General features: G+C 40.9%; 1 long non-coding RNA gene across 2 annotated transcripts in view; it reads left to right on the forward strand.

The window, feature by feature from the left end:
• LOC127492740 (uncharacterized) overlaps window positions 1-24,269 on the forward strand; it is a 66,401-nt gene extending 42,132 nt beyond the window's left edge. The window contains exons 4-5 of one of the 2 annotated variants that reach the window (XR_007922457.2): window positions 5,472-5,650; window positions 13,375-13,788. This is a non-coding gene — a long non-coding RNA (uncharacterized lncRNA). Of the gene's footprint in view, window positions 1-5,471; window positions 5,651-13,374; window positions 13,789-24,109 lie in introns of those variants that run through there. The other variant, XR_007922455.2, reaches the window with a different exon arrangement.
• Window positions 24,270-27,311: the final 3,042 nt, after the last annotated feature.

The following is a 27,311-nucleotide window of genomic DNA, read 5'->3' on the forward strand; positions in this document are numbered from 1 at the left end:
TTGAATTCTAGTGAATGCAATTTTCTCCATTTTGTTATAGAATAGAATGATGATTACCAGGACTAATGAGAAGTGGAAATGGAAAAATGATAGTTAAAGGGTGTAAAATTGGCACAGTGGGTTAAGCCATTGTCTGCAGTTCCCGCATCCCTTATGGGCATCAGCAGTGCGAGTCTCGGGTCCTCTGCTTCCAATCCAACTCTCTGATAATGGCCTGAGAAGGCAGTGGAAGATAAACCAAATCCTTGGGCCCCTGAACCCATGTGGAAGACCCACAGAAAGCTCCTAGCTTCAGCCTGGCATTGCACTTGCAATTGCAGCCATTTGGGGACTAAACCAGTAGATGGAAGATCCCTCTTTCTGTCTCTCCTCTCTCTCCCTGTGACTCTTTCAAATAAATAAATATTTAAAAATTAAAATAAAGGGTATAAAATTTCAGTTATGTTAGATAAATACATTCTGGAGATCTACTATACAGCACAGACCAACAATTAACAATACTCTATTATATACGTACTTAAAGTTTGCTAAGAGGATAGATCTCATGTTACCTGTTCTTATCAGAATACAACTAATAATAATGATAAAGGGGAGAAACCTTAGGAGGTGATTAAAATGGTTATTGCCTTGGCAGTGGTGATACTTTCACAGTTGTATAATTATATGCAAATCATTGAGCTGTAGACCATAAATTTGTACAGGTGTTCAATCATACTGCAATACAGTGGGTTTTGTAAAAACTCTTCCTGTGTACAGGTGAAAAGGGGAATAAGTGTATCACAGCTTCCAGCATATTCTCCTCACTACACACACACACACACACACACACACACTCACGGAAAGGTTTAGGAGATCAGACAAAGCACACTGATGATTTGCAGTAGTTCCCCTCACACCATTGCTTCTCTTCCCTCCACAGCCCTGACTTACTCTTATCCTAATGCCTCAGAGAAAGGCATTCTCTAAAAAGCCTCTCAGAATCCTCTTCTGGCTCTTTCACTTCATTCATTTGAGAGGTTGCTCCTACTCAGACCAACCATGCAAGGTCCACTCTAGCAGCAGAGGTCTCCAAAGATCCTAGAGAGAGGAACTTCTGTGAATCAACCACTATTGTTGGCTTTTTTTCCTTAAGATTTATTTATTTGTTTATTTGAAAGGAAGAGAGAGGGGCAAGCACTGTGGCACAGTGGGTCAAGCTGCCTCCTGCAGCACCAGAATCCCATATGGGCATCAGATCTAGTCTCAGCTGTTCCATTTCTGAACCAGCTCCCTGCTGGTGTGCCTAGGAAAGCAGTGGAAGATGGTCCAAGTGGTTGGACCCCTGTACCCACATGGGAGATCCAGAAGAAGCTCCTGGCTTTGTTCTGGACCCTCCCAGGCCATTGCAAGCCATTAAGGGAGTGAGCCAGTGGATGGAAGATCTCTCTCTCTCTCTCTCTCTTTCTCTCTCTCTAACTCTGCCTATCAAATAAATAAAAGAAATCTTAAAATATATATAGTTAAAAGCATAACAAATTTGTTTAAGAAAGAAAGAAGAAAAGAAAGGAGAGAGAGATCATCAAAATGGCTGCAATAATTGGGCCAAAGCCTGGAGCCTTGAACTCCACTCAGGTCTCTTGTATGGATGGCAGGGGCCCAAGTACTTGGGCCATCCTCCACTGCTTTCCCAGACACATTAGCAGGGAGCTGGATAGGAAGTGGAGCAGACAGGACTCGCACCAGTGCTCATGGATGCCAGCATCACAAATGGTGGCTTAACCCAATGCACCACAATGCTGGCCCCCAGCACTACAGTTAATATGGTCAAAGGCACTAAGATTTGAGAGTCCTAGGAAGTAGGTGGAGCTTCCAGCTCCACCATGTTCCACATTTTCTTCACCTAAGAGTGAGAGACCTCCCTGGATCTCTGAATCCTGTCGGGGGGAGGGATGGTGTAGACACCTTGCCTTTGGCAAGCTGCTCCCTCCAGGCCCTTGCCCACACATGAGAAAGGGGTAGAGTTACAAAGCACCGTTGCTCAAGGTGCTGCAGCAGGTCACCTCTCTACCCATTTTCTCATTTCTTGGCATTGATTTCTAGAAAAGCAAGGGTTTTCCATGCTAGTAGAAGTCTGTCAAAAAACTTTTTCTTCCACTGAAAACCACACTATAAGGTGGTTCTCAACTCAAAGTTGATGAAGCAGGAAGTCTGATGAATGTTCTTCCATCACATACATTGACAGGAGCTACCACCAGTCTTATGTGTGAGGTAGCATATTCCTGGCTTCTTCTGAAACAACTAATATCAAACAACATATTTTCATTCTAAGGCTATCTTCTCTACCTCTAAGCAATTTCCAAAACTTCATTCTAAATTTAAATGGAATTTCCAAAGTCATCATGATTCATGGCAGATCCCACAGACCCCTAATCTCCCTGCTTGATGCACCCTGCAGTTTAAAAGTCATGATGATGCCATATTCTTGGTTCACTTTGCCCCTTGATTTGACAGATACCGGACAGAACACCAAAATTAAATGCAGATGTCAGATGGGAACTCAGGAATCTGTTTGAATTAGGACAATCCCCAATTCTCCAGGACTGTGAAAGGCAGTGCTCTGTGATTCCTGCCAGTGCACAGGCCTGGCTTCCTTAGGCTTCTGCTCTGCACTCCCACACATCAGTCCAAGAAGGACGCTGAGTCTGCTCACTGACTTCTACAAAAATCTACACACATCCAAACACATTTTGAGTTGAGAACCTTTAGGAAGACTTAGAACTGTTTCACAGGGAAGGATCACACCCCACTTTTCTCCATTTTTCTTCTTTCTCTTTCTCACTCCACCCCCAAACTACCATTGCTTTGCTATCCACAAAACAGTCCTGTGCTCAGTCAGAATCCCTAGCTCAGAGAAGAAAGCCAGTTCAGTATTGAACCTATTCTGTTAGAGATGACTATGGATCAACCAGTTTGGGGTGTCCAGCTACCAATCAAACATCAACTGAAAAACATTCTCTCTCTCTCTCTCTTTAGATTTATTTACTTAGTTAAGAGGCATAGTTATAGATAGAGAGAGGGAGATACAGAGAGAGAAAGATCTTCCATCCACTGGTTCACTCCCCAAATGCCACAATAGCTAGAGCTCGGCCGATGCAAAGCCAGGAGCCAAAAGTTTCTTCTGGTTCTCCCATGCTAGTGAAGGGGCCCAAGCACTCAGGCCATCTTCGACTGCTTTCCCAGGATATCATCAAGGAGCTGCATCAGAAGTGGAGCAGGGGCTGGCGCTCCACTAGAGGGTAAAGCTGTCACCTGCAGTGCGGCATCTCCTGTGGGCACTGGTTCTAGTTCTAGCTGCTCCACTTCTGATCCAGCTCTCTGCTATGGCCTGGGAAAGCAGTGGAAGATAGCCACAAATCGTTGGGCCCCTGCACCAGCATCAGGGACCTGGAAGAAGCTCCCAGCTCCTGGCTTCAGATCAGCGCAGCTCTGGCTGTTGCAGCCATCTGGGAAGTGAATCAGCAGATGGAAGACCTCTCTCTCTCTGCCTCTGCCTCTGCTTCTCTGTAACTCTTTCAAAAAATTTCTTTAAATCTAAAAAAAAAAAAAAAAAAAAAAAAAAGATGTGGAGTAGCTGAGACTCAAACCAGTGCCCATATGGGATGCCAGTGCCACAGGCAGAATTTTTTTTTTAACAGATAGAGTTAGTCAGTGAGAGAGAGAGACAGAGAGAAAGGTCTTCCTTCCGTTGGTTCACCCCACAAATGGCCACTACAGCCCAGCGCTGCACCAATCCGAAGCCAGGAGCCAGGTGCTTCTTTCTGGTCTCCCATGCGGGTGCAGGGTCCAAGCACTTGGGCCATCCTCCACTGCCTTCCCGGGCCACAGCAGAGAGCTGGATTGGAAGAGGAGCAACCGGAACTAGAACCTGGCACCCATATGGAATGCCAGCGCTGCAGGCGGAGGATTGGCCAAGTGAGCCACGGCGCCGGCCCCAGCACAGACGGATTCTTAATCTACTATGCCACAGTCTCAGCCCCCAAAAAAACATTCTCAATGTCAATGAAGATCAATGCTCTCCTGTTGATTGCACCAATTTCTTGTTCACTTGATTCTTATGCCCCGAGCTTTCTCTATGCATTTTAAATATTGTCCCATTTGTTTTTGTGAATCAGTTCCATGAAGGGAACTTTTATTTCACCCACTATAGTATGAAGTCCCTACAATCAGCCATAGGACTTTTTCTTTATCTTCCTTCTCTAACTTCTGTTATCATCATGTGCTATACACTGTCAGCCAGCACTGTCAACTGTGTGACCTGCTAACTAGGGAAGAGTCCTTGTAATTGGGAATTGCTTCAGGAATTCTGGAGTTAGATATTGTAGAAACATTCGGAAGGGGGATACTGAGGTGACTTGGCTTTGGGGAAGGAAGAAACAAGAGAAAACATGCAAGAAGGGAACAAGAGAGAAAGAATATGGAAGCAGAGAACACGGGACTTTTGAAGAAGAAACAAGGACATATGTCAGGTTAGTCGGGGCAGGCTGAGCCTCTCTACTTGAAACCCATGGGGAAAAGAGTCCTGCTTCAAATATTTTTAGGTGGAATCAGCAGAGCAAAGCATAGGATTGGCAATAGAAGTTGAATTGATTAGGTTGAACTAAATCATGTTGCTAATATGCAACTGTTTTTCACCTATGGAGATAATAATGTCATATGACTCAACCATATCTAACTAACCAGGAAATTCAATTTCACAAGGGTAATGGAAAATAATTGTTGGATATATGACTCTTTTTTTTTTTGCTTAGCATTTGTAAGTTGAAAATACAAGCAAACACTAAAGTTATTACTTTAAAAAAGGCAAAAATCAATTGTTTTCACTTGCCTCTACTTCTTTTATATTTATATGCATGGATTCAAATACATGCTTTACATTAACCGTGTATGTGTGTTCTAACAAGAAATGTACTATATAATTCCTCTAACTCTCCAGCAAGAGGCTATTAGGAGGGCCAGGTAAGGTCTTTTAATTTGCATATATGTATGCTACAATATGTCCAAAGCCCATGAGAGTAGAGTGGAAAAGAGGTCACTTTGATGGGCATTCAGGCAAGGCGAAGGAATAAAATGACAAACGAGATCTGTGTCAAATTTTTTTCTTTGTCTTAAAAAATGAAAATGGAGGTGCAGTGGGGGAATGGATTTGCTAGAATTAAACATTTAAAAATCAATAGAAGAAATCTGTGATCAAATGGAAACACAATTCTTATCAGATGAAAATATTGCCCATGGATGCATAGACATCATTCTTCAACACAGCACACTAATGAACTGGGATTCTGAGCCAGTGAGTATGAAGAATAATAATACCATAACTATATATATGGCTGGCTTGAGAATTTCTGTTTTGCAATTTTACTTGCTCCAAGAAATGACAAATTGAGGTTTAACAAATACAATAATTTTTGGTCTTTGTTTATTTCTTTTTAAAGGAAAAAGAAAGAACAAAAACTTCACAGTTGGGAATAGAAAATACCTCATGGATATGGGTTTTATTGCAAGCTCTGCGTCTGAGTTAAAGATGTTAATGCTGAATTCGCCCACCAAGATCAAAACTCCTACAAAACTCTTCCAGCTGCAGCATTTATGGCTCCAGGTTTTGTTTCAGAAAGTGAGGAATATGTTCCAGGATTATGATCTTATTTCTCTTTCTTGCCTGTTGTAAGCATAACTGTAGCCTGCACTTTTAATGCTATGGAAATGTTCAGTTGGCATTGTTTTTCCCACAGCCATGGAAACACCTGCTTCCAAATTAATTTATAATCTATTTTACACCTATGGCTGCAAGCCACATTCTAGCTTTTTTTTTTAAGAATTTTGGTAAAGCATATAAGAACATTTATAATGTCTGCTTCTTCTCCTTTCTGTTCCTCATGACATAATGTTGGATTTTATACATTTCATATTATGTCCAGCTTTTTAAGATGTTAATAATATGTAAAGATATGTGATATGTCAGAATATATGTAGTTTTTTCTGGGCCTTTTAAAGCATATCCCAACGCAGATATTTTACACTGCTCACACTTTTCTTGACTCTCATCCCGATTTCTCCTTTTATTTGGCCAGACTAAACCACGCAATAAAATATCTTTTGAGTTACTTTAACAAAGGAAGAAATCTGAGTGTGCCCACAACCTTACTAACTTCAAATATGAGTGATTCACTTCTGTAGAAATATGTATTCCCCGCTTAGGTTTTCTGGTAAGGTAAAGAGAAGAAGTCTTTAATACATCCCAGGTGATGCTGTGGAAGAAGGATTATGAAACTCAGCTTAACTACTGTTTCCTTGACTTGGCTTTACTCTATTTATCAGTTACAAGGGGCACAGTATTTCATAACTGAAACAATATTTAAGCTACATTAAGTATTACACTGAGATGGTATGGGACTGGTACATGTTAATTTTTAAATGTATCTTAACATATTTTTTAAAATATTTTGGGGCAGTAAACATTCCTTTCTCAAAACAAAGAAACAAAACTGAATCAAGTTCCCAAATCAAGGATGAATCATAATTGATGAGCATCAAATTAAAAATTATCACTTTCTTCCTTCCCCTTCTGAAAGGTGGTCTCTGTAGCATAAAGACACAAATATTTTCAGTCCCTAAAAGTTTCATGTGGCACTGTTTTAAGACAAGAAGCTTTTGTTGCCATCAAAGCCATCATTTGTGATTATTTAAATCCTCCTATCAGTTAATGAATAGGACAAAAATGGAGTTGACTAATTTTTTAAATTAGTGTCTATTGTGGCAAAAATGTCCTACATGAAGGACTTTGAGGGGTGAAACCCCAGGGGAAAGAAGTGGTCATCAAAGGAGGTACTTTTCTCTGAAGGGAGGAGAGAACTTCCACTTTGCATGGCCTCGTCTAAATACTGATGGAGTTTGTGAATTCAGAAGGCTTTCATAGCCTAGGCAGCTCATGTCAACAGCCTCGGGTGATCACTGACATCATACATGAGAGTGTTAAGTGTTAAATTAACAAGAGTCACTGTGTACTAACTTCCCATGCAGGACATCTGTCCTCAAAGAGTTGTATTATAATTATGTCTAAGTGTTCCCAAAAGACATATCATTCTTGGGTGCTTCTTTCCACCTGCGGTGCCGGCAACCCATTTGGGCACCAGTTCAAGTCCCTGCTGCTCCTCTTCCAATCCAGCTCTCTGCTATGGCCTGGAAAGCAGTAGAGGATGACCCAAACACTTGAGCCCCTGCACCAGCATGGGGGACCTGGAGGAAGCTCCTTGCTCCTGGCTTCTGATCGGCTCAGCTCTGGCTGTTGTGGCCATTTGGGGAGTGAACCAGTGGATGGAAAACCTTTCTCTCTGTTTCTCCCTCTCAATGTCTATAACTCTCTCAAATAAATAAATAAAATCTTTCTAAAAAATAGTTATAAAGTTAATTAAGTTTCTAAAAAAAGAAGTGAAATTAACTTCAAGATGCAATGATTTTGAACAGGCCTTGTCCCAACTGTTGAGGAACAGGGTTTTTTTTGTTTGTTTTGGTTTGCTTTGGGGATTTTTTGCTGTGCAAATTGTTGAACTCTTTACTTAGTATAGAGTTGGTCTTCTGTGTATAAAGTTAATCAAAAATGGAAGAAAAAAATTAATGTCTAAAGGACTTGTAACCAATATTACACAGCAATCCTTTTTTTCCTCATTAAAATTTCAAGCAATAGAATACACATTGATTTTACTAGAGATCATTAGTATTTAAGTTTTTTGCAATGTGAGATATAGGTCTCAATCATTTGAAGTCTCATGGGATTACGTTGTTGTTGATGTTGCATCACTGTTGTTTGTCATGTGGGCCTGCAAGTTCACACAAGAGTGTCAACAGAGGATGTCTTTACAATGCACAGACTTAGACTCATAACCCAATCCCTTTGAGTCCTGAAGCATTGTTGCTTCACTTGTCTACCTTTGCAATCTTTTAAATTAAGAAGGGAAAGATTCTAAGGCAGAAGAAACAAATAACAGGTACATAAGGAGCCTTGACTTTATAGGAAGGGATTAGCAACACTATCTTGTAAAATGATGAGAAGTCATTGCCTAATTGGTAAGCCATGCCCTTCAGAAGACAATATTAGTCACCTATTTATTACTTTTTCTTTCATGTATTATATTTATTTTTCCCGGCTTAAAGAGCCTTCATGCCATGCCACATTGACTAACAGTGATGGATTGGGAGGCTAGATTGTAAAACCTCAAGACTTAACTCTGACTTACAGAGACATACAAGAGTACTTCAAAAGGTTCATGGAAGATGGAATTAAAAGATAAGTTTATTTTGTTGCAAAAAAAAAAAAAAGATCCATGCCTAGGTTTTTCATAATATGCATCTTCCATTTGAAGATGCTCTCATATTGTAACAGCTTTACAGACCACGGGTAGATGAGTTAGTTGTGAAAATAAACCTTTACACTCTTTCATATGTGTAAGGTACTTACTGTTTGAGTCACTGTCGTTCTATTAGCTCATTTTAGTTAGAGAAAATTAAATTTTACTTTGGTTTCCCATTATGGGGGCAACAGAATGGTTCATTGCCTTTTCTGTTGGTATTTTTCTTCCAAATTTTTACAAAAACTCTTAAGACATGACTAGGGGAAGATTAAAACTCTGGTACAGGAAGACACCATTGACGACTGATACCTTTTGATTATCACCTACAGTGAAACATCTGTGAGAACCAAGTTCTTCTCCTTCCCTGCCATTCTCTCCAACTCCTCCCTCCCTGGGTCTTTTTCCTTCTCCTAAGGAATTCTCCTAAAAACGGGCACACTACAAGGTTGAGTCTTCAGGCTGCTGTCAATCCCTGCTTTTTTAAGGAATCTTGATGGATAAAAGCCTCTATTACCATAATAAGCTGGTGGCTCCCAAGTCCACATTTCCCATCCTAATGATCCATAAGAATTCTTGGCCTAAGCTTACATAATGCCACTAATGTGTTCAAACCTCATCATTTCCTAACAAACAACTCCTTTTCCAAGTCCCCTACCTTAATTATGCATTACTGTAACTCCTTTGCATACATCCAAACTCATTTTCCCCTTCTCTCCATTATTTTTCTTCAAAAAATTAACCACCAGCTAATATACTATGTATTTTATTACAAACCTTGATGATGTCTTGAAAAGATACTACTTGTTCCCCCAAGGCCATTTCCCATCATCTCAATCTTTTTCTACCTTTCTCCTTCTTGTAAGAGGTTAGAAGCCTTCCTTGTTTATATTCTTATTATCTATTTGTCCCTCAGTTGAACATAAGTTCCATGAGGTCAGAGAGTTATCAATGCTTTTGTCCACTGGATGCCAGCACTGAGAACATAGGAGGAACACAAGACGGTGGAAATGCATAAGTGAAAGAACAAAGCCACAGTGCTTTCTAGGACCTCTGGATCACAAATGTTACAATTATATTTCAATCTGGATTTACATCTGCCCTGCACATCTAATCAGTTACAGAGTCCTATGACTTGGCCTTTCAACATTTTGTTTCCACCAAGTCCAAACCCTAAATGCTTCAGACGTAGATTTAAAACAAGTCTCCAGGATCTCTCCATTTCAATTACTTCTTCCAGATGAATCTTTCTAAAGCTCTAGTTTTCATCACTCTACAGATTCTAAAAGCTTCCATACAACTTCTAAAATCCCCCATAACCTTGTCTTTGATACATTCTGTCTTTACTGATGCATTCGATCCCAATTACTACTCATCATTCTTCTTTCTCACCCACTTACGTTGAACTTCTGACTAGCCACCTCACATGAAATGTTCTTTCCTACTTCAAGGCTTTTACTGCTAGATACATGTACTCCCTTCCCACAATTTATCCAAATTCTATAAATTTTTTTTGAAATCCAATTCCCTGTGTTCCACTGGGCTCTTTGAAACCATCACCAAAAACCACAGCCCATACTGATTCCTGCTTGTCTGGCCTCTGGAAATACATATCGTCAGCGTCTCATAATCCATCACTCTGTTAGTCAGAGGTTTCACGGCTTCCCTGGGCTCTCGGGTAAGATGATAACACAAGTAAAGCTGAATCATTCTTATCAGAGGTCTTAAATCAGTGCTGCATTCTACAGAAACCTACATCCAAAACCCCAACATACACTTGAAAGCATCTTGAATTTTTACTGAGATTTTTCAGGTAGTTAGCAAATATCTCAATGTTCCACATTTCCCCTCATTATCTCTGAAGTCTTCCTAACAGTTATTCAATTACCAGTGGGCTCTCTCCTTCTCATTTATATTCTCTACCTGTAAAACTCTAGTCCACGTTGCTTTTCTGTTTCTTTCATTGTCACCTTGCGTATCAACCCTGAATCTTTTATTATTCCAGGAATGGCTCTGCCCTCTGTCTCTTGTATATCGATTTAGACTTTTGAGGTTCTTTCCAATGTTATATACAGATATTAACCAAAACAAAATCCCAGCCCCTACAACTGTTGAAATAAAGAGGCATCATCCTCCTTCAGAAGTAGAAACAGAAGAAAAACCATCAGTGTTTAATAGGCTAACTTATTTTATATTCCTGTCCTACTTTTCCTCCGGTTAAATCTTGGTGGGTTTCTGAAAAGGGTGCACTACTTGTTCTTCCTAGGGCATTTCCATCAGATCCCAACCCCCTCCTGCCTTTCTCCTTTCTCCTCCTCCTTTCTCTGTGATGTTGGGAGACTCATCTTAACAAGCATCATTGTGGGATAGACCAAGCTAGACAATGACCTCTCTAGCCCGAAGCTCCTGCTGCATGCCCCCCACAGGCAGTAATCTGTGATTTCCAGACCTCTGACTCCCTCACATGAGTGCCCTGCCTAGGCCAGCCCCTCCCTCCTGATGCTTTGTCCTCCGCCACAAAAAAAAAGATAATCAAATATCCAAGTGATTTTCTCACAGTTTCATGACTCTGCTGTATTTGTGGGTAAAACAGGCTACAATGTGACCATGGGGCCACCTCGGTGCCACTGAGTACTGCAAAACCCAAACCTGAAGGTGTCTGGCCGTGGAAATACTCCACAACAGAGCAGGAGAGGAAGAAAACGGTAGGCCATGCAAGTGGAAGGGCAGTGGTGAATGCAAAGGCTATTTTCACGAGTACACAGAGGACGCCCACAGACATTTTCCATCATAACAGAGGGGCACTTTGGAAGCGCTAAGGTCTGTCAATACAGACAGCATAGGAACAGAACTAGGAACACAGTGATACTGTTCATGTGATTCCTATTTTATTCCTTGGCTCTGCAACTGGGAAAACAAAGTTGCATGGAAAATAAAATAATCACATCCATGTCAAAGTGCTCTTGTAATATTTACAGTATGTGGAAAGTATGAACCCTGAGCCAGGCACATAGTAGGAGCATAACTGTTCTCTACCTACTCCTCTTCCCAGACACCCCTGCCTTTCCAAGTGAGGGCTCCATATCTTCCAAGAATCTATCCATTAAAAAATATTCATCAGGCACTTACTAGGCATTGGAAATACAGTAGTGAATAGGACAGAAATAACTGTAGCTTACAAGCAAGTTAGGCACAGAGCAGGTGCTTAATAAATATCTGTGCATTGACAAGACCAATCCTAATAGTCTCATCTCCTCCACTGGAATCTGCATGTCCCAGAGTTCTCTAACCAGGATTTGCTATCACAGGAAGCAGTTAATGTTGACTTAATGCTTAAGGATAACCAAGAGATGGAAATAAGAATAAGTATCCTGGGGAAAAATAGAGAGATGAGAGACCTAGAATGAAAATGCATTGCTAAAATGTCCTTCCACATCAATAGGAAGTAAATCTGGTAAATTCTAGGAGGAGTAGTATCAGGATTTACCATATCAACCCATGCCAAAATCCATCATAAATCAAAGTAGGAAAGGTCAAATGAAAATGTTTACTATCGAGATTTATCATCATTGTATGTATATTATTCAAGCAATACAAGTTAATTTTCCACCACAGTTTATAAAAACTTTAAAAGGGTTCAAATTGGGACCAGTGCTGTGGTGTAAGTTGGTAAAGCCTCTGCTTGCAACAACAGTATCCTATGTGGGCACCAGTTGGAGTCCCAGCTTCTCTACCTCCAGTCCAGCTCCCTACTGATGCCCTGGGAAAAGCAGTGGCAGATGATCCACGTGTTTGGGCCCTTGCTGCCCATACGGGAGACTTAGATGAAGCTCCTGGCTCCTGACTTCAGTGTGGCTCAACCCTGGCCATTGTGGCCTCTAGGGAGTAAACCAACATATGGAAGCTTTCTCTCTCTCTCCCCCTCTCTCTCCCCCTCTCTGATTTTCAAGTAAAATAAATCTTTTAGAAAAGAGATCGAAGTATAATTGGACTCCATTTATACAAAGGAGATTGAACAAGGTGAAGGTTTACGGGGCTGGCATTGTGGTGCAGCAGGTAAAGCCACCACCTGCAGTGCTGACATCCCATGTCACAATTTCAAGTTCCTGGCTACTCCACTTCCCACCCAGTTCCCTGATAATGGCCTGGAAGAAGCAGCAGGAGATGGCCCAAGTGCTTGGGCCCTGCTACCCATGTGGACGACCTGAAAGTTCCTGGCTCTTGGCTTCTGGCTTCAGCCTGGCCCAGCCCCAGCTGTTGTGGCCATCTGGGGAGTAAACCAGCAGACAGAACATATTTCCCTGTCTCTCCCTCTCTCTCTGTACCTCCATATGTGTGTGTGCATGTTTGTGTGTGTGTATGTTTGTGTGTATGTATGGCCTTAAATTTTAAAAAAGATCAGCAAATTGCTGTTTCTGTGATTTTCTAATATCTTATGATCCATTTGGCACAAAACAGCCTATACTATAAACCATATATTCTTTGGTCTTATACTCCAACAAAACATTTTTTCATTCAACAAACTTTTATTGACTATTATCATGAACTCTTCTATTTCCTGGAGAGATGATAATGATTAAGCCAAAATATCATGTAACACAGTGTCTACAGCCTAGAGGGGACAAAAAAGAAATACAACAGCATGTCAGCAGTGATCAGTGAAAGAACAGTGAATTCTTCCTAGGGAAAGGAGGTGATCAAAATGTCCCAGGAAAAGTGGTTCTTATTAAGTCCTGAAAAATAAATAGGAATTTGTCAGGTAGATGTGAATAGAGGTAAGGAATACCATCCCAGGAGCAGAAATCTGAGGAGAGGCAGATTCTGGACACCACACAGAGTAGCTGTGTATATTTGTCCCAAGTGACGAATTTACCATCAGTTAATATTTTCAATAATGGACAAGTAAGGATTACCTAACTCATCTCTGTATTTTCTGTAGATCCCATGGCACATAGTAAGTGACCAATAAATATTTCTTCTTTGTTGCATTAAGACTTGACCCTCTGTGAAAGTACTCTGAAGAATTTTTAAGGTGAGAATGACGTAACTAGGTTTGGGTTTTAAGAAGTATTGCTGAACATCTCTGCAGAAGGTGAGCTGGAGGAGAAGAAGAAAGAAAGCAAGGAGATAAGTTTCAAAACAACTACAAGAAATGATGAGACCTGCACCAAGGCATCACTGGAAGTTGGAGAGGATAGAAGAATTTGAAAAATGATTTGGGAACTAGAACTGGTAGTGCCACGTGACTATTAAAGATAAGAGGTGAGGCAAGGAGGGCAGCCTCGAACAGCTCCCAGGTGTCTAATACCCAGGAGAATACTGTGCTTCCAACAATATACGAAATACAAACAAATATGAAACTGTTCACCATAAACACAGTCACATGTATGTATAATAAAAGTTCTGAGCTAAATAGAAGACACATGTTGGAAAGGTTGGGATTGTTTTATAATTCATTTATTCATTCAAAGAATATTTAATGGGTTCCTGTTCTATATCACACATTATATCCAGTGGTGATTGGGGATATAACTGTATGGAAAAATATATAGTCCATACCTTTGTGGAGCTTATGGCTTCGTGTAGAAGGTAGGGTATCAATTATATCATAGGCAGATAGGCGATAAGACTTTAAAAAGCCTTATTAAGAAGATTCTCCTTATCCTGAGAGCAATGGAGGGCTATGGAAGGGTTTTTAAGACCAAATAAGATTTTCACTTAAAAAAGATTACTCTGGCTATTGTGCAGTGGATTATGGTACACTAGAGGATCCAGGCCAGAGGCAACTGAATCTTTTTTTTTTTTTTTTTTTCGTTTTTTTTTTTTTTTTTTTTTTTATTTGACAGGTAGAGTCACAGACAGTGAGAGAGAGACAGAGAGAAAAGTCTTCCTTCCATTGGTTCACTCCCCAAATGGCCGCTACAGCCGGCGCTGTGCTGATCCGAAGCCAGGAGCCAGGTGCTTCCTCCTGGTCTCCCATGCAGGTGCAGGCGCCCAAGGACTTGGGCCATCCTCCACTGCCCTCCCGGGCCACAGCAGAGAGCTGGACTGGAAGAGGAGCAACCAGGACTAGAACCTGGCACCCATATGGGATGCTGGTACCACAGGTGGAGGATTAATCAAGTGAGCCACAGCGCCTGCCCTGGCAATTGAATCTTAGATTCCAAAGAATGGTGCTCACCAGTATTGGCTATTTTGGTTGTTTATAGCCAGTTTCCATACTTATAGGTCCATGTCTTGTGCCATATAAGACTTTCAATATTTCCTCTATAAACCCACTGCTGAGGCTGATGTTGGTGGTATAGCAGGTTAAGCCAACTATGATGCCAGCATCTAATGCTAGAGTGTAGGTTCAAGTCTCAGCTGCTCCACCTCTGATCCAGCTTCCTGCAGATGCATCTGAGAAAGCAGCAGAAGATGGCCCAATGAGTGGGTCCCTGCCACCCATGTGTGAGACCAGGACAGAATTCCTGGCTCCTGATAGCATCCTGGCCTAGACCTGGTTATTTCAGCTATTTGGGGAATCAACCAGTAGATGGAAGATCTCTCTCTCTCTCTCTCTCTCTCTCTCCCCCACACACACACCTCCCACCCCATCTTCTCTGTCACACTGCCTTTCAAATACATACATCTTTTTTTTATAATCCACTGCTAAGGAGGTGGTGGTGATGGTGATAGAGGGAGGTACATGAAAGAGGTTTCTGGGAGGTAGAACTCATCCCCTTTCGGGAAGCCAACGAGATTTACCCCTGGTTACCAACTGCCTCTGGCTATTGATCCAGGGTGAGTTAAGTGTAGTAAGGATACAGGAGGGCCAGAAAAGAGCCCACCCCCTTGGCAGCAGTAAAAGGCCATGCTGGGAAGTGCCCACCCCCTTTTTTATTTCTATTTCCCCCAGGCACTTGGCCACTTCCATCTCAAGGAACAACACCACTTAGCCTTTTGGTTTATAAATGAAGAAAATTAGGCTTTGAAAGTACATAACATTCCCAGACCAGTTCATCTATTGTAAAACAAATTGTCAGATTCTTGTTTCATTACACAGACAGGCCAAAGATTTGGTCAATGCTGCACGTAACACATGTTGCTCTCTGACCATCGTGATCAAATCCAAGCTGAATGTTTTGTCCAAGTCTGTTGCCTCTCCTTCACTCTGCCTTATGTTCCTTGGGCTATTCACAGTACCCAAAGCAAGTAGAGCAAATGAAACTCACCAATTTGTTGCTTATTGCAACTCAACTCAGATAAAAGTCTCAGCTGATAGGGGGATAATTAAACCTTTGTTCTAAATGAGCTTATAGGATTATCTCCAGCTTTTAGCTCTCCATGCCATTTTTGTCCCCAGGGATCAAATATAATCTTATGTTGGCTAGAAGCAGGACTTGGCAAGCAGGGAGCTGGCAAAGAAAAACTAAGGCAAAAATCAATAACTAGTCAATATATTTTTATGCAGCAGCTGCTTCTTGGAAATCATTGCACTACCTTTTATAGAGAGTATAAGCTGTTGTACCCTCAGGAAGCACACAAGCTTGATTTTAAAAAGGAAGAATAAGAAAGAAAGAAAGAAGAGAGAGAGAGAGAGGCACAATTACTAAGCGATATGCAAACTGCATCAATTGAAGCACAATCAATGGCTTTTTTTTAAGATTTATTTATTTCAGAGCCAAAGTGAAGAGAAATGTATCTTCCATCTGCTGGTTCACTTCTGAAATGGCCGTAATGGATGGGGATGGTCCAGACTGAAGCCAGGAGCCTGGAACTCCATTCTGATCTCCCTCAAGGGTGCCAGGGGCCCAAGCACTTGGGCCATCTTCTGCTGAATTCCCATGGACATTAGCAGGGAGCTGGATCCAAAATGGGACAACCGGGACTTGATCCTGCACCGATGTGGCATGTAGTGCACAGGCCACTTCTCATCCTGCTGCACCACAACACTGGCCCCACAACCAGTATGTCTTTGAAGGTTCTAAAGGGGAGGTGCAGTTTAGGGAGTGGCCAGAAATATGTCTGGAGCTGTCAGTGTCGGCAAGTTGTAAAAGGGAGACAGCCCAAGATTGAACAAATGAATTGGGACAGCAGAAGATAAAGGATGGGGCTTTTTGGCCTTTGTAGGGGTCTGGGAATTTGGAGAGAGGTTGAGGGTGTTTTGTTTGGTTGGTTGGTTGGTTGGTTGGCTGGCTGGCTGGTTGGTTAGTTGGCTGGCTGGTTGGTTAGTTGGCTTTCATATATATTTTTATCAGCTTAACTGGAATGTTTGGAAGAGAGCTAAGAAGAAAGGAAAGGCCTACATTTTCCACTCTGGTAGGAATTTCAGTTTTAAGAAACCTTTTTCTACTTCTATGTAAGAGTCCTAATCAATCTTTACTCTTTTTCAACATTCCAAATGCTGTTAGAGGTTCACAAAAGAACCTTGAAATGGAATTTCATGGAAAAAGCTCCTCTGTGTGACACAATTATGAGAACCCCTGGAATACAATATACACGAGTAATCCAGAGTGTTCCTGCAAAATGGAATTCAAAGACAAGTTTATTTTGGTACAAAAATGTTTTTATCCATGCATGTCTTTTCATAGCACACATTTTCCTGAGCTTTTTCGAGAACCCCCCATGCAGGGATTTCAAACGTCTTTGCACCAAAACAAATGTATCTTTAAATTCCATTTTCCATGAATTTTTGAAGTATTCTCATTTATGAGAGATTGTGAATTCAAAGGTGAAATCAATCAGAGATTCACAGGTATAAGATGTTCATTTTCACGTTTTAGTTTGGAGATTCAAAAGGGAAGGAAGAGTAGGCTGCCTCAGAAGTTCTCTGTGCCAAGGATATGTTGATTTCTGGGGGTCTCAGAGAGTAAGGAGACAGGAGAATTCTCATGCAACTCTAACCAACAGAAATTGCTAGTGATGGGAAACCCATTAAGAAGCTAGAAAGTTTTGTTGTCACCAGAAGCAGGATATTGCATAGGGGTTGGCGCTGTGACGTAGTAAGCTAAGCCTCCATCTGTAGGGCGGGCATCCCATAAGGGTGCTGGTTCTAGTCCCGGCTGCTCCTCTTCCTATCCAGCTCTCTGGTATGGCCTGGGAAAGCAGTAGAAGATGGCCCAAGTACTTGGGCCCCTGCACCCACGTGGGAGACCAGGAGGAATCACCTGGCTCCTGGCTTTGGATTAGTGCAGATCCAGTCATTGAGGCCAACTGGGGAGTGAACCATCGGATGGAAGACCTCTCTCTCTCTCTCTCTCTCTCTCTGCCTCTCCTCTCTTTGTGTAACACTGAATTTCAGATAAATAAATAAATCTTTAAAAAAAAAGAATCACAAATCCAAGAAAATGTAGGCAAGTAAATTGAAAACAAGGCATTGTGGACTACAGGTAATGTGGAAAGTTTTCATACAAAAGTAACGTGAATAATAATAGCTCTAGTCTTGAGCATGTATCATTACAGGTGCTATGCTTGGCACATTTCTATATTATCTAATTAACTTTTTACAACTCTATGACAGAATTATTGTTTTCAGAGCTACCAATAAGTAGGGAAGAGGAGATTCTGAGCCTAGCTTGAGCCTGAAATCCACTCTCTTTCCACTGAAGTCTTAGTTCATGGGAGCTATTGAGGTGCTTAGTACGAACTAATATACAAAAGACGGGAAAGGAAGAAAAGAAGGTGGCCAAGGTGGCCCAGCAGATAAACACAGGCAAGTCTAGATGGAAAGCCAGAAGAAGTAGACGCTGCAAGTGTAACTGCAAGTTTTGAGCATTCATAGTAAAGAGACTAAAACATGGAAGTGACCATGAGAATAGACTGGAAGATAAGGAAGAGTGGGAACACAGACAAGAGAGATACTAACACAAAGAGAAGGTGGTGAGTGTCCCAGGGCTGGGTTCCAACATGACAGGCATACTTGGCTTGACAAACCGGAAAGTGCCTGAAAGAAGAAAGCCTGGATGGAGATGAAAGGAAAGAAACAGACACACCCACCTGCTGGAAAACAGAAATGGACCTACAGCAACAGCAGCTGATACCCCGCATTTTCAAACGGGCTGAGCTCTAACACAAAGGAGTGACAGATTGTCAGCAACTGTTTTCAAAAGAAAGCCTATGATCACAAGATCCAGGACATATCTGGATCTACACCACATGTCACTGGGGCCAGCACAAATGAAATGTCTCCACCCCTAGGGGCTCAGTTATGTTACGGGAGTTTATCTCCGAGAATTCTTTGTTTTCCATGCATTCTTGTGGTCTAGCACTGCCATTTCCTAAAGAAGGTTTTCATGTCTCTCATTTTCCCAGCGAGTGAAGTTAGTCATAGAACCAATGATCAGAGCAACCCTAACTCTGCCAGGGTCTAGCCCTGGACAGGATCATGAAGAAAGCCAAGCCCCAGTGGGAGATATCCAGCTCCCCTCATCTCTGCCTCCCTCCTTCAGCTCTGTATCCTCTCCCCGCCCTCCTTTTGTGCCTACTTTGTGTTCTTAAGACTTTAACTCTCAGGTAGCTCTCCATGCATCATTTCAGTGATTCTAGAACTTCACTAGGTGTAGTAACCACTCTGGCTTGCCCATCTCTCTGCCCGGAGATTCTGTCCCAACTGGTCTGGGTGGGGGCCCTAAGTCAGTGTTTTTCATAGACCCTCAGGTGTTGCTGATGGAGAGAAGCCACAGATGGAGCAACTGCATTGGGGTGTTTGTTGATGATTAAAGTAATCATTGTTAATGGCAGAGGTTTTAACAAAGACTCTTGACTGGAAGTGTTTAAAGCTGAAGATATTTATCTCCAGTGGCAGGATGTTGGCTAGGGAAAGTCAGAAGATCCTCTCTGGTACTTTCCAATTGATCATGCATGCTAAAAGGGAAAAAAAATGTGCAGTCTTTCTTTGTAGCCAACAGAAACATTTCACGTCATTCCACTGACCTTATAGCCTTAAACACTATCAATATTGTCATTTAAAATCATGATTTTGACATTCCTTTGATCAAAAAGAAAGCTGCTTGCAAAATGTTACAGAATGGGGACCAGTGCTGTGGCACAGCGGGTTAAAGCCCTGGCCTCAAGAGCCGGCATCCCATATGGGTTCTAGTCCCAGCTGCTCCTCTTCCGATCCAGCTCTCTGCTGTGGCCTGGGAAAGCGGCAGAAGATGGCCCAAGTGCTTAGGCCCCTGCACCCACATGGGAGACCTGGAGGAAGCTCCTGGCTCCTGGCCTTGGATCAGAGCATAGCTCTGGCCATTGCGGCCGTCTGGGGAGTGAACCAGCAGATGGAAGACCTCTTTGTCTCTACCTCTGTCTGTAACTCTGCCTTTCAAATCAATAAATCTTTTTTTAAAAAAAGTTACAAAATGAAAATAAAATTGGAAATTTTTTTCAAAATAATCATTCGACCTATAAACAACCAGTGTTCAAACCAAACTCTCTAAGGGGCAACTACTCATAAAGTTGGCCCTTGGATCTTCCCTGCCCCAGTCCCTGCAGGTCTCCTGGTGTGAATACCTTTGTCTGCTTTGATAGTTGAGATAAATCCACAGCATCATCTGAATATTTCCCCACGTGTCCATACCAAGTAGGATTGTACAGAAAATAGAACTTATTGTGTAATTTAAAGATGTTGCCATTTTTTTCTGTTGTAATCAGAACCAAACGTCAACACCACAAACACCTCATAGTAAATAGCCATGTCTCTATTATTCATAGTTTAATTGTTCTACCTTCCCTTTTCCTTTCATTGATTTTATCTTGGATTATCCTTTTCATCCTTTTTGTACATTTATAACTACCCTCAAAACCCAGTCCTTACTATTTTGAGCAAATATTCGAAAGGGAAAAAGTAATAAAGTACTCAATGTGTATTCTATAAGTCACATTTGACCTTTATTCTCATCACTGCTCCAGAGAAATTCAAGAAACAAGATGAATTGTCATTCAATCTTGATTTTCAGACACATAATTCTAGGACATCCCTCCCCTTGTCTCTCCCCAGAGCGCCTACCCTTGAGCCTAAATGCCAACAAGCTACACTAGAGGGCAGCTTTCTAGATTCCTGACATGTGAAAATTAATTGACTAGTACTACTTCCTATTAGTTATCCTTCCTTCTCCAAAAATATCCCATTAGTTAGGAGAAGAGAGCAACAGAAAGAGTGTCATAATTCTAAAGACTATATTTTCAGTCCTATTTTTCCCTGATACAAGTCCTAAATTTGGAAATTGTTATTTTCCAAGAACCTCTAAAATCATATTTATGACATATGGATCACTTTTTCCCCTGGAGCAGAATTCATTTTTTCTAAAAGTTATTACTTTATAAAACCAATCATGAAGTGTTTAATCTTTGCATCATGTGCAAACATGTGAATGAAATTAATATTGGAAAGTAAAGCTACAGATTGTCATTTTTAAATAATTTATCTCCAATAATAAACCTGATATTCTAAGAGCTACTCCTTAATTTTTAGAAAAGTTGTATATATTAATGTGTATATTCCTATAATATCCTGAATATAAATTTGACAAATTCAGGGAGTTTGTGTTTTGGTTGGGGTGGGGGGAGCTGGTAGCAGGAGCAAAGGACGGACACTCTGAAATTTCTGTGTTCCTTCTTTAGGCAGATGCCTGAGAATCTGCACACACGTAAATCTTTAAAAGATGCCAAGACTGGGGCAGGCATTTGGTCCATCAGTTAAGACACTTCTTGAGATGTCACATCTCGTATTGGAGTCCCTGGCTCGAGTCCCAGTTCCTCCACTTCCATTTCAACTTCCAGTTGATGCACACCCTGGGAGGCAACAGATGCTGGCTCAAGTACTTGGGTCCCTGCCACCTACGTGGGAGACATGGATAGAGTTCCTGGCCCTTGGCTTCAGCCTGGCTCAGCCCAGGCTGTTACTGGCGTCTGGGAGTGAACCAGCATATGGAAGATCTCTGTCTGCCTTTCAAAAAAAAAATGAAAAGAAATTTTAAAAATTTTACAGGACAAGATTCTTTAACAATTTTTGAATTTGAGAAGGGAAATCCTACATAGCTTCCACCCATTCATAGTATTGCCAAGAAATCTTTAACAGCTCTTTGAATTGGGTCAGGGTTCTTTCATTCATTAAACAGTATTTATTCACTACTTCTTATGTGCCAGAATGGTGTCAAAAAATCAGCAACGCATTAACAAAACAAAAGTGACCTTATCATCTTCAATTGGTTGAGAAACATTTAGGAATGTGATCAAAGTAATTCTCAGACTAGGCAGTCACAGGTTTAGACAACTATGTATTTCAAATATTTTGTCCCCTTGGAGATAACACGAATTTCTTTCTGTTTTCTTGTTTTTCTTTTGTTTTTTTCTATTTTTGATAGCATGAATTTCTATAATGTAACTTAGTCTAGACAATGAAAATATATTAAATCATAACTGAAAAATTCTTGTCTTAAAGCCAGTTGCTCCAGGACAAAACCATCTACCTATCTTTGAAGGTGCTATAAAAAATGAACTGGGATATAGAAATTCTAACATATTTGAAAAGAACCACACTGTATTATATAATTATTCCTCCTAATTCGCAGACCCTAGCTCAAACAAAATATCAACATTAAAATTATTCATAGATTTCACTAAACTACAATCCAGAAATAATCTTTATTTATGATGCTTTTAGGGCACTTCCATGTTGCTTTATGTCAGGGGTCCCAAGGAGTGGATGTGAGGTCATACACACTTTCATGAGCACCCAATGTGTGAGAAGCAGTGTAGTCCGGTGTTTAAGAGTAGGGGCTGTGGGCCTCATTTCCGGAACTGACTCCCATCTCTGTGCAACCATACCCTCCCTATGCTTCAGTTTTCTCCCCTTCTTATAAAAAGATTTCTGCCGTTGCCGCGGCTCACTAGGCTAATCCTCCGCCTTGCGGCGCCAGCACACCGGGTTCTAGTCCCAGTCAGGGCACCGGATTCTCTCCCAGTTGCCCCTCTTCCAGGCCAGCTCTCTGCTGTGGCCAGGGAGTGCAGTGGAGGATGGCCCAAGTGCTTGGGCCCTGCACCCCATGGGAGACCAGGATAAGTACCTGGCTCCTGCCATCGGATCAGCGCGGTACGCCGGCCACGGCGGCCATTGGAGGGTGAACCAAAGGCAAAGGAAGACCTTTCTCTCTGTCTCTCTCTCTCTCTCACTGTCCACTCTGCCTGTCGGAAAAAAAAAAAAAAAAAAAAAAAAAGATTTCTAATAGCCCTACCACATGAAATTATTCTGATAATTAACACTACTACTACAGTGGCAGGCATTTGGCACAATGGTTGAGGTGCTACTTGAAACAGAAGCATCCTGTGTTTCTAGAGTGTCTGGGTTTGAGTCCCAGTTCCTACACTTCCAATCCATCTTCCTGTTAATGTGCACCCTGAAAAGCAGCAGGTGATGATTTAAGTATTTGGGTTCCTGCTACCCACATTGAATTCAAGGCTCCTGGATTCTTCCAGGCCCAGCTCCAGTTGTTGAAGGCATTTGGGAAGTGAACCAGCAGATGACAGATATCTCTCTGTTTCTGTCTCCCTCTGTGTCTCTCTGTCTTTCAGATACATAAAATAAATAGCAATAACACTATTTATTACTACTGTAATAGTAGTAGTAATACTATTAATACTACTATAACTCTCACAGCTAAAAGGAACCTGGGGAAATATAATGACTAAAGGTCATGTGGTATTCTGGATGGATTCTGGAACAACAACAACAAAAGTATGGACTTCTGCTAATAATATTATTTCAGTATTAATCATTAACTATAACAAATGTGCCATACTCATTAAAATGTTAATAATTGGTAAAGTGAGTGTAAGATATATGGAATCATAACTTTTCTGTAAACCTCTAAAATAAGGTTATTTTAAAAAGTAAAAATTAGAATTAGAAAAAAATTGTAATAGTGCTTTAATTAAATTTACAAGACTATATGAGCCACAGTAGGCATTCAATAAAATAGTAGTAATAGAATCCAGAAAAAGCATTTAGGCAAAATTGTGAATTTCTATTTCCTTATGGTTTTATGTATTTATGTATAAATACATAAACCTCAAATAGATATCAAATAAATTTGAGATTCAGAGTTATAGAGAGAGGAGAGTGAGAAGGAGGGAGAAAGAGAGAAAAATGTTCCATCCACTGGTTCACTCCCAAAATGGTTGCAATGGCTGGGACTAGACCAGGCTGAAGCCAGGAGCCTGGAATTACATCTGGGTCTCCCACATGGGTGTCAGGGGCCCAAACACTCAGGTCATCATCTGCCACTTTCCCAGGGGTGTTAGCAAGGGCCTGGATTGGAAGTGGAACAGTCAGGACTTGAACCAGCACTCATATGGGGTGCTGGCCCCTTCCTTATGCTTTCTGTTTTATTTCTATTGCTACTTTTGAGGTTTTATTTAAAAAAAAAAACTTTAACTATAAACAAAACTATTATTTAATTTTCCAGAAACTTATTGTTTCAGCATTATATAGTAAAGGGATTAGTGTGCCAAAGACTGTATTCATTATAGTGATAGTATGTTTGAGGCAGAATTGTATGTGGTGTGATTAGTTAAATAAGCATTCCTGAAATGTCAACAGCACCTGTTTGAGAAGCTATGAATTTATTCCATGAGTTTCCATCTGAACTGTTGTTTTAATTTCTAGGTTATAATTTTTATGAGCATTTTATAGTAACAAGTATAGATCTAGTCATGTTATATGACCTTTCACTGCTTTCTGTTGTCTACAGGATCAAGTCTTCATACATCATGTAAAGACCTGAACGGTTTAACCTTCCTAGATTATCAGTTTCCTGCCCCACAATCCTATGCTCTTCAAACATTTATGTCTTTTCTTGTGCTTTTGTCTGGAATATTTGTATCTCCACTCTTCTAATAAAGTTACTCATCTTTGAGGGTCTGTTCCATTTGGTATAAACATTTCTATTCCTTCAGAAAAAAAATTACTCATTCTTTTATCTTCCCATAGCATTTGTCCACAAAGATTATGAGAGTTACAGTCTTCTGGGGTATATTGAGTATGACTTATTCATCTTCATATTTATTTTTTGAACTGGATTTACTAAATTTGAATGACCCTTTCTTGGGAGCACAATGATTGTGACTAATTAAATGAATCCACACAGAATACCTTCCTGTTCTAAATTCCCCTAAACATTATGTATACCCTCTGCATATAATGTACTATATACATTATATATACTCATGTGGGTTGAGGTTGCTTTGGGATTAGTTCATTACTGTTTCACATCCTCACTCTACCTGAGACTCTCTACCATGTCTTCACTCTCTAATGAGATGAGATAAACATATCTATTTCTGTTTGTGTTTCTTTATGAGTCAAAAACATAGTCATATTGCTACGTATTTATGAGCTTGGGCAACCATCATTCAATATCCAAAGACTTTAACGCTTCCTGTTTACTCTCTTCAATTTTATCTCTGAAAATTGCCAATACTCAGGGTTCCCTCATCTGACCCAGATCCTGCTGGAATTATGTTTATCATTAAGGAGTAAAGATCCATTTAAAAAGTTGTATACCTTTATAGAGAGATTTGGGTGTCTTCAAAGATAGCTAAAGTTGACCAATAAACATATGCATTATTTCTTTACAAAATTAATACACTTATTACAAAAATTCAAATCATACCCAAAAGTAGAAAGACAAATCCATCTTTTATCCCCTAATATAGCAATTTATTGTATAATAAATGATATCTTCTCATGTTGTATACATTAAATCTCTCACATATATCAAAAATGTACTTTTTCTAACTTTTTACATATAAATTCATATTATAGTAACCACTCCACTTACTAAATGATAGGAATCTTCTTATCTTCATATCTTTTATTTTTATTTTGACCAAACCATATAAATGTATTTAGAAAGAGGAGTTTTGATAAGAAGTAGAACGTTGAATATGAAATATGGTAAAGAAACAAGTGCCCAAATCTCAAATCTGTCTTACAGACATGTTTTTTTCTTCAATGAACCAAGGAGGCCAAGTTCTGTGATGTCAGAAACAATCCTCATAAAGCCCAGAACTTAATTTTTGAACTTAAAATTAATCTTGGCCCACTTTATTTCCACACCTTTGATGCTACTAGTTCAAGGCCCTACATTAGACCAGCTCATACTCCTACACCAGATTCTTAACAAGCAGATATCTTGATGAGAGAAACTCCCTAAGCTCCTAAAATTATGATGAAGCCAGCATGTTAGATTTGATGGCAGACTTTGCTAAAGCTATGAAATCTGCTCTCTACCACCAGTTGAATTTGGTACATCTATTTGTGCAGTGTGCTAGACAAAACCATGCTTCTAAAAGCCAGAATCAGACTATGCCCAGCATCCTCTTAAAAACGAAGCCAGCACAGAAGGCAGTATCATGCGCCGTTGGTGCAATCATTCAGGAACTTCTATATATTCAATGACTTTCCTTCTAAATCCAAAGCACAAGAAAATACACGAGATTCCATGGGACTGTGTCCTAGATGATGCACAACCATTCCCATACAAAACTGTAGCCCAAACCTAGGTTGGTGTGGTCACCTCCACAGAGGAAACTTTCACAAATTCATTGGGCAGAGCCTTAAATGCAAATTCCACTTTCTAGGAAATTTGTTGTTCAGAGATGCATAGGCAGCCTAAAAAACAAAGTGCTTGTCCAAAAACCAGCCTTTCTGGTGGAACTCATCTCCAAGAGGACCAAGATGGGACACTAAGCAGTCAGTGGAAGTAAAGTGTTCAGCATCAGCATCTACTCAAAAGAAGAATAACAGCAGGCTGAACCCTCCCTCGCTCCCCCTTGCAGTCTCCCCGGCTTCTGTCATAGGCCACAATAGGCATGAGTGGAAATACAAGAGTGCCAGAAACTAAGATCCAGTCACTCTATTAGCATCTGAGCTCTGCTCTTTGAATCTCTGGCCTTGGGCATGTGCACTAAACCACAGCAGCTGCACCTACCACAAGCCAAAGGGCTTGATGAAAAGCAGAGCCAAGAGGAGGGAAGAGGGAAGAATGTGTAGAAGTTGGACAGTTAGGGAAGTGGCGTGTCCTTTGACTCCTAGGACACTACAGTGGTCAACAGATCAATGCTGCCCACTTCAAACCTGGAGGAGCTTTTTGTTCGGTGAGATTTCATGCAGCCCCAGAGGTGAAGAGACAAAGCCACCAATGGTGGCATGCAGCCAGACTACATGTGTGCTCAGATGAGACTGGACTGTGCGTCATTAATCAGGCAGCCTTGGGCCCCACTCACACACACAGATAGTAACGCTGCCAGGGGCAGCCATCATCTAATGCCAAAACCAAAATAAATGCTTCAACCTGAAATATAGACGCAGGCCAAGACAGGTCCCTCCGGAACTTTGAATTCTTTTCATGGCCTAAAGATGACTGATGGTGATGACGCTGCAGTCTGTGGACATATTACTATATCTGCCCTCATTTTTCCAGGACGTGTTTCTGATACCCTTGATTATTCTCAGTCTTTGCAAATGTCATTTTTCCTGAAGTTTCCTCTTCACTTTCTGGGTTGTCTCAGAGATTTCCCGGAGCTCTCTTTCATTTCTGTACATGTAGCATGTAAGCTTTCATTGTTCAGCTACCTGAGCATTTCTCCCTGCCCCAAGCTCCCCCCACCCTGTTTCACCAGACTGTGCTAGTCTATCAAGATGAAAACAACACTGACACTCGGAACAAACTTCTCCTGTCAGATGCATACAGGGGACTCTCTGTTGCACAATCTGCACTTGTCCCTCATGCAATAGAGATTCAGCTCGCAGATACGAGATCCAGACTGCAGATCAGAAGGGAGACTGACTTCTGCCCTTCATTTGGGCCAGAGAATACTTATCTCCTTCTCTTCAACTTCTTCTCAAGTTGCAGTTCGACCTGGGGAGATGTAAATATGTAAGTAAAACCC

The sequence above is a fragment of the Oryctolagus cuniculus genome, chromosome 14 (assembly GCF_964237555.1).
Source record: "Oryctolagus cuniculus chromosome 14, mOryCun1.1, whole genome shotgun sequence".
NCBI lineage: Eukaryota > Metazoa > Chordata > Mammalia > Lagomorpha > Leporidae > Oryctolagus > Oryctolagus cuniculus.